General features: G+C 33.6%; 1 long non-coding RNA gene across 1 annotated transcript in view; it reads right to left on the bottom strand.

Annotated features, from left to right (window-relative positions):
* LOC139857462 (uncharacterized) overlaps positions 1 to 17,943 on the bottom strand; it is a 219,855-nt gene extending 201,912 nt beyond the window's left edge. The window contains exon 1 of the long non-coding RNA XR_011762532.1: positions 17,798 to 17,943. This is a non-coding gene — a long non-coding RNA (uncharacterized lncRNA). The remainder of the gene's footprint in view (positions 1 to 17,797) is intronic.
* Positions 17,944 to 18,214: the final 271 nt, after the last annotated feature.

Below are 18,214 nucleotides of genomic sequence, written 5' to 3'. Positions count from 1 at the left end.
ATCGGCTAGTTGTATACTTATTCTTGTTGGTTTTAATTCTCCAAGGTCTAGTTTAGCGTATAGTGAATACGGCATTAAATTTATACTAGCACCTAAATCTGCCAATGCTTCTATTGAACTAAGACTACCCAGAAAACATGGAATTGTGAAACTTCCTGGATCAGATAGTTTTTCTGGTATCTTATTCAACAGCACTGCTGAACAATTTGCATTCATAGTAACAGCCGAGAGTTCTTCCATTTTCTTTCTATTCGTGATTAGATCTTTCAAGAATTTAGCATACCTTGGCATTCCTGAAATTACATCAATGAAAGGAAGATTTATATTTATTTGTTTAAACATATCCAAAAATTTGGATTGCTCGGCTTCAAGTCTTTCTTTTCTCATTTTACTCGGGTAAGGAAGCGGTGGTTGGTACGGTTTAACATAAGGTTTAGCCTTAACTGTGTTATCTTCATTAACCTTTTCAACTACCGGTTCTTTTTCCTTTTCTTGCTCGGATTGTGGTTCTTGTGGATTAGGAATAGAATCATCTGAATTTACAGGTATTTCAGGTGGTTTAAGTGTAATACCACTTCTTGTGGTAATGGCTTTAGCTGTTTCATTCCGGGGGTTAGCATTTGTATCGCTCGGTAAACTTCCCGGTTTTCTTTCACCTATCAACCTTGCTAGGTTGCTCACTTCTTGTTCCAAATTTTGAATCGAAGCTTGTTGATTCCTAAATACTTGAGCATTTTGTTCATTGGTTTGTTTCTGTGATGTGAAAAACTGAGTTTGAGACTCAACTAGCTTTGATATCATATCTTCTAAATTTGGCTTTTTCTCGTCGGTTTGTGGTGGTTTAATCGGAAAAATAGGTCTTTGCTGATTGTAAGTATTGTTAGATACTTGTTGATTGCTAGGACCTTGTTGGTTGTTGTATGGAACATTTCGGTTATAGTTCTGGTTTTGATTGTAGTTAGGTCTTGGCGGTTGATAATTATTCTGATAATTATTTCCAGGCCTTTGGTTTATGTATGAAATATTCCCTCTTTGTTCCATTGTTAATTCAATACTGAGACAATCTTTTGTCAAATGTGGTCCTCCACACTGCTCACAACTAATTCGTATTGAGTGAATATCCTTAGTCATCTTTTCCATTCGTCTCTCCACAGCATCTATCTTTGCGGAAATGGAATCTAAGTCATGGCTAGAATCGGCTCTAGCTGCTTTAGATGATCTAACGATATCTTTTTCTTGGTGCCACTCATGTGAGTGGGAAGCAGTGTTATCAATAATTTTGTAAGCATCAGTTTCGGTTTTCTTCATAATAGAACCACCAGCTGCTATATATATGTCTTTTCTTGTAGTGATGTCGCATCCTTGGTAGAATATTTGTACTATTTGACAGGTGTCTAAACCATGTTGCGGACATCCTCTTAACAACTTTCCATATCTTGTCCACGCCTCATATAGAGTTTCATTTGGCTTCTGTGTGAACGTAACAATTTCTGCTTGAAGTCTTACGGCTTTAGATGCAGGAAAGAATTGTTTAAGAAATTTGTCAACTAAAACATCCCATGTATCAATCGCCCCTTCAGGTAACGATTCCAACCAATCTTTGGCTTCTCCCTTTAAAGTCCAGGGAAATAACATGAGATATATCTGTTCATCCTCCACTTCTCGGATTTTAAATAGTGTGCAGATCCTATTAAAGGTACGTAGATGTTCATTTGGATCTTCCTTCGGCGCACCACTAAATTGGCATTGATTAGTCACCATGTGTAGAATTTGTCCTTTGATTTCATAATCTGGCGCATTAATGTCTGGATGAGTAATTGCGTGACCTTGGCCAGTGCGTTTAGCTCTCATTCGGTCTTCCATACTTAAAGGTTCCAGATTCTCCATAATTGAATTTGTTGAATCGGTATCACTAGATGATTCTGATTTAATGGTTCGTTCCTCAACAATCTCTGTTTGAATGATTGGTGGCTCCGGAGGAAAGTTTAATGGTTCAGGATCTACGAACCGTTCCTGAATATTTTCCGGATTCTCAATTGTGAGGTTGGGTTCAAAAAATGGATTATCGAAAATTTGAACTGAAGTACTTGGTCGACTGGATGATGATTCTAAAGAAAAATCAACGGCGGTTATATTTGCTAAATGTCTTGATCTAGTTACAGGTGGTGAACGTACAAAAGGTGATGAACGTCTTGCTCGGTGCATTCACTGAATATCCTATTAGTTTTTAAAAGGAAAGAAAAATTATAATAAGTTATCCAATCAATAGACTTTTCTGATTTTGCCCACGTTTCGAATAGCCAAAAGATGCAGCAGAGGGGCAGGATTCGTTTGGTCTCAATATAATTGAGGACTGTTTGGCTCCAATAACCCGGTCCACGTACAAATCCAACTATTACTACGAACCAGAAAATTTTGATGTCTATCAATTTAACCACTCAAAATAAATTTTCGTAATTTTAAGAAATTTTAGATAAGAAGTAGAAAAAAAATCTATGTCCTAAAAACTAGAATGGCGAGAAATAAGAGAGAAAAAGAGTTCGTCGAAAAAGGTCGAAAAAGAAAAAAAAATGGTTGAAAAATAAAAGGTGACGGAAAAATAAAAGAAACTTATAAAAACTTAAAAATACTTAACTAACCTAATCTTATTACTACAACTAACTTAAAATTATAATCGCAAATTGAAATTACTAATTGGAATGATAATTGGTACATAGTAAAAGGTGTCTAAAAATATTAAAGCTTACAGGAAAAACTAAATCCCAAATGGAAATAACTTAAAAAGAAACTAAAACTTAAAAAGGCGTCGCAAAATTCTAAAGTACCTAAATCTTAGTCTAAAGAAAAAGCACTTAAGGAATTCTACGGCAAAGTCTAAAAATCTAGGAGTAAAAATAACTATAGCAAAAACTAAGTTTAAAATTAAATATGAGCTAAAAATACAAATATTACGCTACAATGATTAAAAAGGGACAAAATATAAAAATATACAAAAAGTTGTAAAAATTACAATTTTTATAAAAATATTATTTTTATATTTTTTATTTAATAAAACTACTAATTTTACAATTTAAGTAAACTAATTAATACTAAATAAAACAAATTAATTAAAAAGTAAAAGTTAAAATAAAATTAATTATAATAATAATAATAATTAGGGTTTAATAATAATAATAATTAATAATAATCCGTAATAAATACAGATTTAGGGTTCTGTCGGTGGTGTCAGAGTCACTCCGCGACTTGCGGTAATTAAAACTTCAAACCCCGCGACTCGCGGGGTTCCAAAATTCAGATGACAGCTTATTTCTTCAACGCGTTTTTTCTTTATTTTTTTTTTTTTTTATTTTCTGTTTTTAATTTTTTTCTATGAATAAAAGATAGTTAATAAAACTTATATTTTTATAAACTAAAATAGAAATAAAGAAACTTATAAAACTTAAATATTTAACAAAATCTTAAAAATACTTATATTTTTGTTTTTCTTTTTATATTTTTGAATAATTAAAACGTATTTTTACAAAAACGAATTTTAATAAAAGTAAACAAAAAAATCTTTTTTTTTTTTTTTTATTATTAGCGTTGCGCTTCCGGCGTTTAAGAGTGTTCCCCGGCAGCGGCGCCAAAAATACTTGATGTCAAAGCAGAGGGGTATAAAATACTATTAATTTTTACAAGGAAATACTATTAAATACGATACAATTTTACACAACATATTTATTTATTTATAGAATGGATATACTTAAACCTTGCTACAACACTTATAGGCAGTGTACCTAATCGTACAGTAGTGTAGTTTTTAGTAAGTCTGGTTCGTTCCACAGGGAAATCTTTAAACAAAGCTCAACGCTATATTAGTTTACTTTTATAAAAATACAAATATATATATAAGTAATATTATTATTATAAAGGGGGGTTTTTACCGTTTAATGACCGGTTTGTCGATTTTAAAACTTTAGTCGCAGTTAAAACCTAATGTAAAATACAAAATAAATACAAGACTTAAATTAAAGCGTAAAGTAAATAACGATAATGAAATTGCAATAAAAGTGCGATAAAATAAACTTGCGATAATTAAAAAGTACGATAATTAAAAGTGCAATTAAATAACAATAAATAAAAATGCGATAATTAGAAGTGCAATTAAATATAAAATAAAGGAAATTAAATATGAAATAAAAGAATTATGCTTATTTAAACTTCCGTAATCATGATGTTTGACGTGTTGATTTTAGTTTTATGCCCATGGGTTAATTGTCCTTTGTCCTGGATTATTTAATATGTCCGTCTGGTTTTTGTCCATAACAGTCCATCAGTCATAAATATAAAGTGCGAGTGTCCTCGTCAAATTATTATTATACCCGAAGTTAAATATTCCAACTAATTGGGGATTCGAATTGTAACAAGGTTTTAATACTTTGTTTAATGAATACACCAGGTTATCGACTGCGTGTAAACCAAGGTTTTACTACTTTGTTAGCAATTACACCAATTACCCTTGAATGTAATTTCACCCCTGTTTTAATTATTCTAGTGGCTATTAATCCATTCCCGTGTCCGGTTAAATGAACGATTATTCGTACATATAATTACCCCGCCCATCGTGTCCGATTGAGTGTATATGGTAATTTATAGGGACGCCCAATTGTAAATATTTATATTAACATTAACAAACTTTCATTTAGTTAAACAAATATAAAGCTCATTAATAGCCCATAGTCTAATTTCCACAAGTGTCGTTCTTTTGTCCAAACCCCAATTATGGTACAAAGCCCAATTACCCAATTTTAGTAATTAGCCCAACATCATGATTACTTCGTTTTAAATAAGCATAATAATAACTTAGCTACGAGACATTAATGTAAAAAGGTTGAACATAACTTACAATGATTAAAAATAGCGTAGCGTTACACGGACAGAATTTCGACTTACACCCTTACAACATTCGCTAACATACCCTTATTATTAGAATTAAAATTAAAATTAAAATATAAATTATATATATATATATATATATAAATTTTACGTATGATAAGAGAAGAAAAAGATTATGAATTGTGATCAGAATTCGGTTGGCTTTATAGGGATTTTCGTTTTTTGGGGCTCCGCGACTCGCGGCAAAATCCTCTTCAAACTCCGCGAGTCGCGGAGAATGTATTTACAGCTCACACCCTTGGAGTCTTTCTCTGCCGACGGTTTATAATATATATATATAATATATATATAATTAATATAATTAATTATATATTATATTATATTTATATACATAGTTAACTTGTAATTTTTAGTCCGTTGCGTCGAGCGTTGAGAGTTGACTCTGGTCCCGGTTCCGGATTTTCGAACGTCCTTGCGTACAATTTTATATTTTGTACTTTGCGTTTTGAATCTTGTACTCTTGTAATTTCGAGACGTTTCTTATCAATAATTGGAACCTTTTTGATTGTCTTTTGTACTTTTGAGCTTTTTGGTCGTTTGCGTCTTCAATTCGTCGAATCTGTCTTTTGTCTTCACCTTTTATTATTTAAACGAATATCACTTGTAAATAGAACAATTGCAACTAAAAGCTTGTCTTTCTTGAGGAATAATGCTATGAAATATATGTTCGTTTTTAGCATTATCACTCACACTGACAAGCATCTAATGCTCTTTCCACTTCCCTGAGCCAATTTAGAGTCTCAGTCGGGTCGGTTTTACCAGTATACTCTGAAGGTTGACAATTAAGAAAGTCCTTATACGAGCACTTCTTCTTTTCAAACATCGGTGGTTGGAAGAATGGTGTCTGAAACGGGTACATCACTTGATTCGGAAGTTGTGGATTGAACTGAGATGGTATCTGGTACTGAGGTGGCACATACTATTGTTGAGAAATGTTTCCAAACTGTGGGTAAATACTTGGAGGAAAGCTTTGATTTATTGTTGTGGTGTTAGAATGCGACATCACTTGTTGTTCAAGCTCTTTGATCTTATCTTGAGCATCTTTCAACTTACCCTAAAGCTCTAACACTTCTTCTGATACTTCTTCCTATGATACATGACCGTCTTCATCAGGAGCTCTAAAGGTTCCGGTGGCATTGGGGGCAGCGTCTTGATTACCTGACATATCTGCACTACCACAACATCTCACACAAACTCTTAGTAGATAACCGGTTAGTGCCTATCAACTAACACATAAAAGTTCCTACATTCACTTATCCCGTCCCCTTTGTGTTATGTTCGACAAGATCCTCTCAAGGTTTGGGAACATGACATTCAAGTACAATGTCGATGCGGCCAAACCTATGCTCTGATACCAACTTGTAACACCATATTTTTTTTTTTAAATAACACAGCGGAAGTCTTAATTACAAAACGTGCCCTTACGAACCAACATAAACATAACTATTACATTTCATACATAAATACATTGTTATCAAAACCGGTGTTACGTTAATATTCGATTTCATACATACCACATCAGAGTTCTAGACTTGTCGAACACAACCCAACACCCCCATCTTCTCCCATGTCCACGAAAGCAAAGACCTACAACCTGCAAGGGGGAAGGTGGAGGGTTAGCACGAAGCTAAGGTTATGGACTAATCTAACAGCTAAAGCATACAGGTACAATCACTAAAACACGCAGCAATAAATTAATCAGACAGTTAATCACATAACCACTAGAATCATGCAGAAACATAGCAATACAAATACTGTATCATATAATAGCCACCAATCAATTAAATCCAAAGACCACCAAAGCATAAACACATCTTCAGCAACGGTTAATCCAAAGCAACCGTGATAGCTACTAGCAATGGTCAATCAAAAGCAACCATCTGGGTAATCCAAAGCAACCCATTGAGAGACTCGGCGGCCTGGCCGGGCCAACGACCCCAGTTGATCAGTCTAGAGTCTACCGAAAACTCATAACTCTGTATCATTAGTATAAGTCTTCCACACGCGACAGACGTGTGATTCTGACTTATATTAATCATACAACATCAATGAGCCCAACCTGATCAGAAGCAAGGTTGATGTCTCCCGACCTGATCAGAAGCAAGGTCGGTCCAAATAACACGCGAGGCCACAGTCCACAACACTATACAACATAATAAAAATCATAGGAACTAGGTCAACGGCCTAGGTCATGTCACTATATGCCTTAACGGCTAAATTAACCCACTCACCAAATACCAGCACAAGAAGAACTCAGAGGTCTTATATTTCTGAGTCTTCACTTCTCCTGATCACCTGGAAAAGATACAAATAAAGTCAGTAATTACATCCTGATAATATTCTATCAACAAGACAGACACAATATCAATATAGAAACAAAACTATCAAACCTGCTCAGTCAACCGTACGAGTAACACCATCACACGCACGTTTGAGAACACTCAACCGTGCGGTTCACAACTCACTCGTACGTTTGGTCTATGACCAAACATTCAACAATGACTCACCTGATCCGTACGGTTCACTACACGAGTGACCAGTGACTCGTACGAGTCACATCTTAACCGTACGTATCATCACAATCAAAACATAAGTTCCCATCACCACTCACTCGCACGGTTCACCACACGGTTGACTACCTCAACCGTACGAGTGAAGGTTCACTCGTGCGAGTGATGAAGAACAGTAGCAACAGCTAATTATATGGGTTTCAACCCAAAAACACAACATCAATCATCAATACATACACTAAATCAATACCTACAAACATGTAATCACTGTATAATAAGTCTACATCATAATATCAACCCATAACGACACTCTAAAGCGTGTAAAACAAGGCATTCACACTAAAACCCCTTTTTCTGACCAAAATAAAGTTTGATCCAGATTCTTAAAAGTTTACCATTGGAAAGGATTTTTCATTATGATTCCAACGATACTTGATTCATCAAAAATGGAGTTACGGTTTGAAAGTTATGACCAAAACAAGTTTTCCACAAAGCTGACTAGTGCTCACACGTGTGACTAAGACATTACACGTACGAGTGACTCCTCAACTACGTGGTTGACCATCAAAAGTGTGGTCACACGTACAGTTGATCTGTCAAAAGTGTGGGTGCTGATGAACACCTACAGCTCGCTGTTTTTGCGTTTTTTGACCCCAAAACATGATTTTTGCTCAATCTGATCATGAAACCACTTCAAAAACATCATATAACAACTATAGAACATATATCTAACAACAATTAACACTAACAAACACAATTCATCAAGATTTAAGCATCAAAACTCACTTTTGCTCAAGAACACAAAAACTCAAATTATGCGAGATTCAAGCAATGATTTAAGCATGCTAACCTGGTTTGATGATCACAAAGATGATATGAATCAATCCTTAAAGCCTCACAATTCAATTTAAGACTTGAATAAATTAGGGTTTCACAAGAGAAAGGGTTTGGTACGTTTTCTAAATTAGGGAAAATGAATGGAAAAGTCTGGAATCTTGTATATAAATGGGTTAAAACCCATACCCCATATCACACGGGTATTTACCAGTTATCTGATATCTTTCGTACATCATTTGGCAACCCAAACGAAGTCCAAATTAAATAAACAAACCTGTTCTGTGACCCTTGTCACAAACTGGTCTCAACTAAACAACTGAATAATTATAACCATATAATTATTAAAATCACTAATTACGCCATACCTAAGGGTACAATGGTCATTTCAACTAGGCCCAAAATGCAGGTGTTACAGATAAACTCTTGGTTGGAACTTGATGACCATCCTAAGTATTTAAATACATTTTAGGAGCACAAGTTATTTTGTAACACTTATGTGTTATCCTTAATCAAGGCTAAAACGTCATTAAGATGTCATTAGGTGTGATTAACCAAGATTAGCGGTCTAGTGACCAAAACTATTTTGGATATGAAGAGAGAAACTATTCTAAGCATGTTAAAAAAGGTGTCATGAATTATAGATGCCCCGAAGTGGTCAAACTTTATTTGATCAAGAGATTTGGTCAGAATATACTGCAGTGGATCCACAGTCAGCCGTGGAGTCGACCGTGTACCTGATTTCCCATAAACCAAGGTACAGGATTCCCACGGTCTGACCTGCGTCGACCGTGGACCCAAACCGTGTGACATCTGTTTTCGATCTAAGCTTCATTTGGTTTAGTCTTTTGCTAGTTTAAGTGTGGATTAGTGAACTTGTATATTTATGTCAAGATGTCTACCATTACTTTTGGTTATATGCATGTGTCATCATCAAAACACTTATTGACGTTGGTTAAGATTAATATTATCGTTAAGCATAAACAACATTCTTCCCCAACAATCACCATCTGTCATTCAGTTGTCAGAAACAAACGCGTTGAATGCTGAATGGTTCAGTATTCAGCGTTGAACCATTCAGCTAAGAGGTAAACAACTGTATATTTCTCATTTATTTTATGTTGACGATGTCATTGTTTTATCAGATTGGAACTCTTTTGATATGGTAAATGTTGTGGATATCTTTAATGATTTCTACTCTGTTTCGGTGCTCAAACTGAATCTGGCCAAGTTGTCTTTACATGACATAGGTACGCCTCATGAGGAGATTGTGGTGAATGCTGATTAGATGGGTTGTACTCCAGGTGAAGATCATTTCGTGTACCTTGGTCTACTGATAGGAGTATATATGAACGTTATATCAATTCGGGATCCCTTGATTGAGCGGTTTTTCATACGTCTAGCTCCTTAGAAATCTAATATGCTTTCCATCGGCGGGAGGTATACACTCTTTAAAGCAGTTTTGGGTAGTGTAGACATCTATTATTTTTCTTTGTTTAAATGTCTAGATGGTGTCATTAAGGAGATTGAAAAACGTCGTGCTAGATTTTTTTGTTGTCATCAGATGGAGACTTACGGCTGATAGATTACCCACTAGACTAAATTTGTCGATGAAGGGATTGGAAATTACTTCGATTTGGTGTCCCGTTTGTGGTTTTAATGTCGAGTCAGTGAACATGTGTTTTTTTTCCTGCTCGATTGCGGATCAGATTTGGTCCAAGCTTCGTATCTGGATGGCCTGAAGTATGCCTAGATTCACATATATCCTGGATTGAATGGTTTATGTGGTTTGAAGGTTGGTCAGCCTCTCGGGACAAGAAGAACAAATTCACAGCGATTGTTGCAGGAACGTTATGGAGTTTGTGGCGGTTTCATAACGAGTTTTTGTTAAATATGCAAATGGTTTTAGAAGTGTCGATGGTTTATATAAACCATCAGTGATTGAATGTTTATTTATAAATGCATTTATAATTTATACTCCGTATTTATTTTGGTTTATATTTTTTTGGGTATTACTAGTATATTTTCTACTTGTTATTATAAAAATTATTCATTATTCATAGGGTTAAATAGTGAAAATATGTGGTAAAAATATATACAATTCTAATTTATGCACAAGGTTAATATAGTCATTTACACTCATTCAGTGAATTCATTCAGCACGAAAGTAAACACAAATTTTAATTATCTTCTTACTCTATATAACCCCTCATTATCTATAGTATACTGACATCTATATCCATTCAGAAATTAATGATAAAGAAGTAAACAGCCCCTATGTGGCTTATTAATCCTTTGTAATGATTGTGTTTTTTAGCACAGCTCTAACTTCTTGTTAGCGGGTTTTTTTCTAAAATAATTTTGGTGTTCGAAAAAAAAGTGGCAAGCAAACGCACCCTAAGCTAAAATTTTCTTTTAGGCGACTACTTTCAAACTTTGTTTTAGCCATCAATTTTACGAGCTCAATCCCTGATTTTTAATTCAAATGGCCTAGTTGACATTTTAGAGAGTTTCATTTTTAGCTTTATGGGCCTTATTATTTTATTTAATTGTAATGTTGTTTTTTATCTAACGAAACCTTCGTTACCTTGATGAAGTGTTTCCCCCCTTTTTCTAATAATTCGTCTGTTTTTTCGACAGATTTCTTATACTTGAATTAACAAAAAATAACCCCAACCGTTAATGATGGCAAGTCACTCACATCAGGTGTTATGAAAATTTACAACAACTTAACATTTGAGCCTTAGGAAAAGCCGAAAAAGTAATAAAATTACATTATTAATTGACTGAATGGTGGGTGGGTAATGCGTGGATGATGGTGATTGGTGGATGCCATAAATAAGGGTAAAATACATCATTACAAAATGTGAAACTTAAAAGGAGAAATTCAAAGACTAAAAGAAAAGGCGACACGCGAATATGAAATGTGCACTCTCTATGTAACGTTGATGGTGGTGGGTGCCTAGGTGGATCACGGCTGGATTGTGGTGGTGGAGTCACATTAGCATTTGGTCCTCAAAACAATATGTGGTTCGGCTTAGTTTTGGGCTTCTCATCGTATCACTTTCAGCCCTTAATATATCATCGCGAAATTGGTGAAAATACCTTCAAATTTAAGGTGTTTAACAATATGCACTTACATTACGAAATTACAAAAATGCCCTATAACTACGTACCGCGCACCATGCATGGTGAGTGTTGGGCCGTGCGTGGTGCGTATTACCGACATTGTTATAAGTACCCCGCAACTCCCACACGCATTACGCACCGTGCGTGGTGCCCATATTTTAGAAATAGGCAAAAATCTGACGAATGGTTTATGTTTGTGGTTTGTCGTATGTTGTGTTTGACTTGAAATGAATTAAATAATGTAGGTGTTCGTTATTTAGAGTCTTTACATTTTATTGAAACAAGCTACATGCAAAAATCTGTTAACAGCTTATCCAATAAGACAGTTGACGTGTGTGCTTCAAGTCGTGAAATGAATACACGTTGCATATATGAATTTAACGAGCAGAATGGTCTCTGCATTGCTGTGAGAAATGATTACAATGGCTCGCGAGTGGTTGCGAGCTTAATTTCGTTATATATCTTAAATGTTGTTTCAGTAATTTATAATTATAATTACAATATACTACTAATAATAATAATAACTACTAATATTTAATACTTTATATAGTATTTAAAATATTAAATTTATTAGCCAACCACAAGAGCATAAGTGCCGTTGACTTACGACAATTAGAGAATAGGTAAATAATTTTCCTCACACATATGAACACGTAGCATATATGCAGAGGCGAAGCCAGGATTTGAGCTTAAGGGGGGCTTGGCATTATATAGTTTATCGGAAGAAAAAAAAGCACTCTAATGGGGCTTTGTGACTTCGACTCAATTTCTTGCCAAAATATAGTTTCTAAATCTTCCTAAAGCTTTCCTCTACATTAGGCTCCTTACTAGATAAAACTTTTGACCCAACTATGAGATTAAAATTCAAACTTATTTACATCTATTAATGCTATACTTGTTCATTTTATACGATTATGTAATCAGAAAAAATCGAGATACATAAATAGTTTTTCTATATACTTATAGCTGATATTATATAAATAAGTTTTAACTTCAAAAAAAATTCCATGAATTTCATATTTGTTTTAAAAGTATCGTTCAATCTTTCAAACTAATTTTTATCATCTAAATAATCAATTTACGAAAAAGAACAATGTGGCATTCACGTGTATACTAGAAAATCACATGATTTAAGATTGGAAATTTCAATGGCTTATTAATAAAGTCAGGGACTAAAATGAATTATAAAATGTTAATTGAAGGGCTTTATTGAAACATTGACAAATAACTCATCTTCCTCACTAAACCTTCAGGAAACTCACCTCTAATTTAGAAATCGAGTTCCACAATTTATAATTTTTACAATTAAAACACACAATACTTAATAAATTACCAACAGTTAGGGGAGGCAAAGCACCCACACGCCCCCCTACTGTCTCCGCCTCTGCATATATGCATGTTCCTATGTTTTAATATATAGAATAAACTAGTTTTATGAGTCCGTGCGTTGCAAGTCAGTTGTCTAAATTAGGATTTGATAACGTTAGTATTGATACCTATACTTACAAAATTTATAATACAATTAAAATGAGAAAAATCATTTATTACTTATAACATTTATATTATAAGCATTAGTATTGAATATTAACACATATATATGAGCCCGTTTGTTATAATCTTTTTAACTTCAATTAACAAATAATCGATAAAACATTAAATATGAGCCCGTAAAAAATTGTTTTAAAACTTATCGTTAATAATAATATTTTATGTACATCTCGTTGTATATGTTTTTAGTACAAACTAATTTCATAATGTCAAATCTCAAAGAAATGAGAGTAGGAATAGATCAAAATATATATAGAGATTAACCGATAAACATTTTAACTTCAATTGATAAATAATCGATAAAACGGTAAAACACCAAACATGAGTTCGTAAAAAGTTGTTTTAACATGTTAACCGATGGCAATGATTGAACAAACTTATATAATATTGGACAATCATATCCAAAGTAAAAAACTTAAGTTATATCATAAACATCATGTAAGTATAATATATGTTTCTTTTATTAAAATAAAAGTAAATCTGATGTTATCATAATCTATCTATAGTAGTTTCTATTAAAATTCTATAATGATGATGTCATAAATAAGGCATATCTAAGTCTAAAAATAATTCAAAAATAAAAAGGAAAATTGTAAACCCTCATGATGATGTCATTAATATAATTAATTTTTTAAATAAAAATATTCAAGAGGCATTTGTCATTACTAATTATTATTAATTATTAATTATTATTAAAAATATAAATACTCAAATTATAAGCAAACTTTATTATTATTATTTATTTTTATTATCATAATAATTATTATTAGTATTATTATATTATTATTATTCAAATACGAATTCTTTTTACGGAATTAATTACGTTACAATGTATGCAAAAATACATGTCTCGATATGTTTTTAAAACAACGGCAAATTTCTTAGTCGGAATCTGTGATTCCACGGGTCATTAAACTAAACGACTTTAACATTTACATTCTTAATACCTAAAACATATCATTAAACTGTTTCGTTTAAACAAACCCGTGATTTTACGGGTCATTTCACCAGTATATATATGTTTCTTTTAATTCTGATTAAAAAATTAAAATTGAGAAGAGTAAAATAAATATAAATAGTAATAAACTAAAAATAAAAAATTTACTTAAATTACGAATATCATAATATTTAATATCATAGAGCAAAACATACGAATATCATAATATTGATATTAATATCATAAATGAAAATAAAAAAAAAAAAAAAATTAAAATATGTAATGATAGTGATATATTCATTTTTTTCGGGTTAATTCAAAAGAAATCCATTCCCTAAACTAATGGGTTATGAGTTACAGATAATTATTAATGGTATATTCTACTTACCAATTTTATTTTCAACATTCCTATAATCAACGATAATTAATAATATGCCATATTAGATAATTGACAGTTATATTATATTACGTAGTATTCTTTTAAATTCCAAGTTTAAAAATATTTTCTAAGTGATGGTATTATACCATATTAGAAATTTACTCGTCTTAATTATTTTATTTATCAGAATATCAACATCGTAGGATTATTTAATTATTATATTCAGTTTAATTATGATAATGATATAGAATTATTTAATTCAGTTTAATTAAGAAAATTACATGTAGGATTATTTAATCAAGTTTAACTGAGAAATTGACACGTAGGATTTATCTATAGCACGTGATTTATATAGATGTATGTATAGATAGATTACATATATCATTAAGGTTCGTCAAATTTTTGCCCCAATTTTAGAATATGGGCACCACGCACCGTACTTGGTGCGTAGTCAGAAGACATTTTTACAAATACGTGATTTTAAAGGCATTTTGTTAAACATTTTGAGAATTGAGGGCATTTTGACAAATTTCCCTAAACCATCTATCACATATATCTATCACTCACATGCGTCAAAGTTGGAACTATTACGGAGGCCTTGTCATTTTGCATAATTTTGAAAACTGACCCACGACGCAAGTATAATCGTATTTTGTGGATTACTCGCGATCCACAGTGAACCACAACATTTGGACGGTGATAGATGGTCAAATACATGGGCCCTCGGCTTCTCCTAATATATATATATCAGGAAATGTTAACTTGTCATAGACATAACATTCTATCGACCAGTATACACATCAAGCTTCTAGCCTCCATGTATATATACACCAAATAAACAAAAAACCGTCTTTGATGTGATAACCGTTTCAAGATATCCTAGCAATCTAGGCATCGAGCCTCTAACTTTCTCATTTGAAGTTTCTCGTTTAAACCTTCACAATGTATGTGTGCATTTGCTTTGACAAATCTTGAAGTTCGGTAATTTCTCTACTTACATTGTGTAGATATTTGACAGACACTTCACTTATCCTAGAGAGTCACTGGTAGATGTGGCAAAAATGCTTCATTGGCTAGTAGTGTCTATCTTGTTGTGCTATCCTATCTTTCAAATTTTCAATGTCGGCTTCAATCTTCGAGAAATATCTAGAGAAATCCTTGTATTTTTTTTAAAGCAAAAATAATTTTATTTTTGAGAAGATATATTACATGTACATACATGAGATCCTTGTATTCACTGGTTCCTTTTTATACATATTTCTAGTTCTTTTGTTACCTCATTTATCTTCTCTTTTGCTTTGTCTGCTTCTTCCTCCCGAGTCTTTGAAAGCAAGTTGCTAGTTTTGATTTCCTCTTTTAACCGATTAAATCTCTTTCTCTTTTTCTACTTTTATCTCTTCAATCTGTTTTCTAAGCGTTATCAGTTGATTTTCTACGTTTACCCGCTATTTCTTTTACATGTTTTTCTAGGTTCTTCTTAAAACCGGCATAGTTGACTTTCAAATCTTTAGACACTTTAAATCGGTCTTCCACATCATTTTTGTTCAGATCTCCAATTGTTTTGTCGTACATATCATCCGTCTCTGTTTGTCCCTTCCAATGTCGTTTATTATTCTCTCAAGCTCTGTTATCTTTTTATTGCTCAGTCTCTTGAGTTAATTTGATTTGAATCAATTCTAGTTTCATAGCAAATAAACTCAAGGGACCGTGTAATGAATAGATAACAAAGCTCTAGAGAATAGTGAACAGCATAGGAAAGGATAAACAAGGGGCGGAGGATATCTACGTCAAACCATTGAAGACTCGAAAAATCATGAAGACACAGTAAAAGCGCTTAATGTGGATATGGAAGACCAAATCGAAGTGTCGAGAAATTTGAGAGCCAACTTTCCCAGTCTTAGAAGAACCACGAAAACGGGCAAAAAGAATAACGGGCAAATATAGAGAACCAGCAAATAACGGTTAGATAACAGATTGAAGAGATAGAAGAAAAAAAAAAGGGAGAGATAAATCAATTGAGGACGGAAATGAAAACTTCAAAGACTCGAGAGGAGGAGGCAGACAATGCAAAAGAGAAAATAAATAAACAACAGAATTAGGAATTATAGAACAACAAAGTGAAGAGTGAATACAAGGATCTCAAAGCAAAGACTAGATAGCTCTTGAAGATTAGAGCTGGCATTGAAAATCTAAAAGATAGGATGGCACAAAAAAGGATAGACAATAGGAAATCAAGCACTCTTACCCATCTACTTGTGACTGTCTGGGTTAAGTGCAAGTGCCTGTCAAGTATGCACAGTTGCACACATGCAAGTAAGGAAATTAGTAACTTCAATATATAGCAAAGCAAATGCACACGTACATTGTTAAGGTTGACTAGAAATGTCATCGTCATCATCGTCGTCATCGTCGTCATCGTTGTCATCCGTCGTCATCATCGTTCATCATTCATCGTCGTTCATCATCCGTCATCAATCGTCACCATCCGTCATCAATCGCCATCATCCGTCATCAATCAATGTACTTCTCATGATCAGATTGCAAATCATTTCCCCATTCTACTTTGTTTTCAAACTTGTGGCATTTAGCAACAGCATCCTTGAGTAATGGCACAGCTTCTGCGCATGAAAGGCGTGCAAAGTCATTCTAAGCCTCTTAATAGCACTTGTATCAAACTTCTCAACCACAAACTCCATATCATCTAGACAACTGGCATGTGAACCTAACATACACCTCAACACACTTCATGTCGTCCTACAAAAGCGTATGAATATGTATTCATAAGGTCAAGACAAAAAAACTGACATAATTACAATGAAAACCTTAGAGAAACTTTAAATAACAATTACATGTATATTTAGAGGAAGGTTTTAATGAAAATGAAGCCTTTGGCAATAATTCATGCACATGCCTAATTACTTTCATTCATCAACAGCATACCAGTTTATTCAAATCACGATAAAGAAGGGCATTACAAAAGTACTACACATCAATATCAGCAAACGCTATTTCAGCCTCAACCAACCAAAATTCAGCAATATGACATGACGTATGAGAATTTTCAGCTCGAAAAGTAGGCCCAAAAGTGTAAATACTACTAAGAGCGCATACAAACGTCTCAGCTTGAAGTTGGCCCGAAACAGTTACAAACGCCCGACCAAATGAAAAACCTAAAAGCGGGCCGTATAGCACGTTTAAACCTCTCTAATACATCCATAACAAGATCATGAATCAACTTAACCTCACACTTGTCTAAAACTGCTTCCATATTTCAATCCAATGCGAATAACTCATCGATTACCTTACAAACCCTTTCTACTTCCTTATCTTTATCATTATTATCGCCATTCCTATTTGTATCTACACAGAAACCCCTATTTTTAACCCTAGGGTTTGAAAGTACTAACATTTTTTGCTGTGAGATCCAATAGGAGTGTGACAAAATAAATGAAACCTGATTGTAACCAATAATTAAACTACAACTATTATTAGAATGAAACATACAAGACAGGGTTAAAGAGCTACCGTCAAACAAGAGCATTTTCCGACGGACGGAATCTCGTCCGGTTGGAAGCAGCGGCCTACTCTGTCGTCAATGAAGGATAAAGCATACGACGGCCGTGGCCTGGTGATAGATTCCACCATTGTTGAGGTTAAGTTGTGAATGAATTTTGAGCCTTAATTGCGATTCAACTCCATGAAAATGGTTCGATTGAGAAGATGGCGGCGGTGGTCACGTACATAACCCGGTGATGTGTACTGATGGATCCGGGTCGTGTTTATTAAGCAATGTTATGGGTCAACTCGGTTGATTTAGGTATGTAGACACACATATGGTCAGTCCATTTAACCGTGGCCTATTGGGCCTTGTGCTGTGTCAACAGCTTAAACTACAAAACCCATTAAATGTGATAAAGTGCATATATATATATATATATATAT

Source organism: Rutidosis leptorrhynchoides, chromosome 7, assembly GCF_046630445.1.
Source record: "Rutidosis leptorrhynchoides isolate AG116_Rl617_1_P2 chromosome 7, CSIRO_AGI_Rlap_v1, whole genome shotgun sequence".
NCBI classification, from domain to species: Eukaryota; Viridiplantae; Streptophyta; class Magnoliopsida; order Asterales; family Asteraceae; genus Rutidosis; species Rutidosis leptorrhynchoides.
Note: the sequence above shows the minus strand (reverse complement) of the source record. Positions and strands in the feature narration are given on the sequence as shown.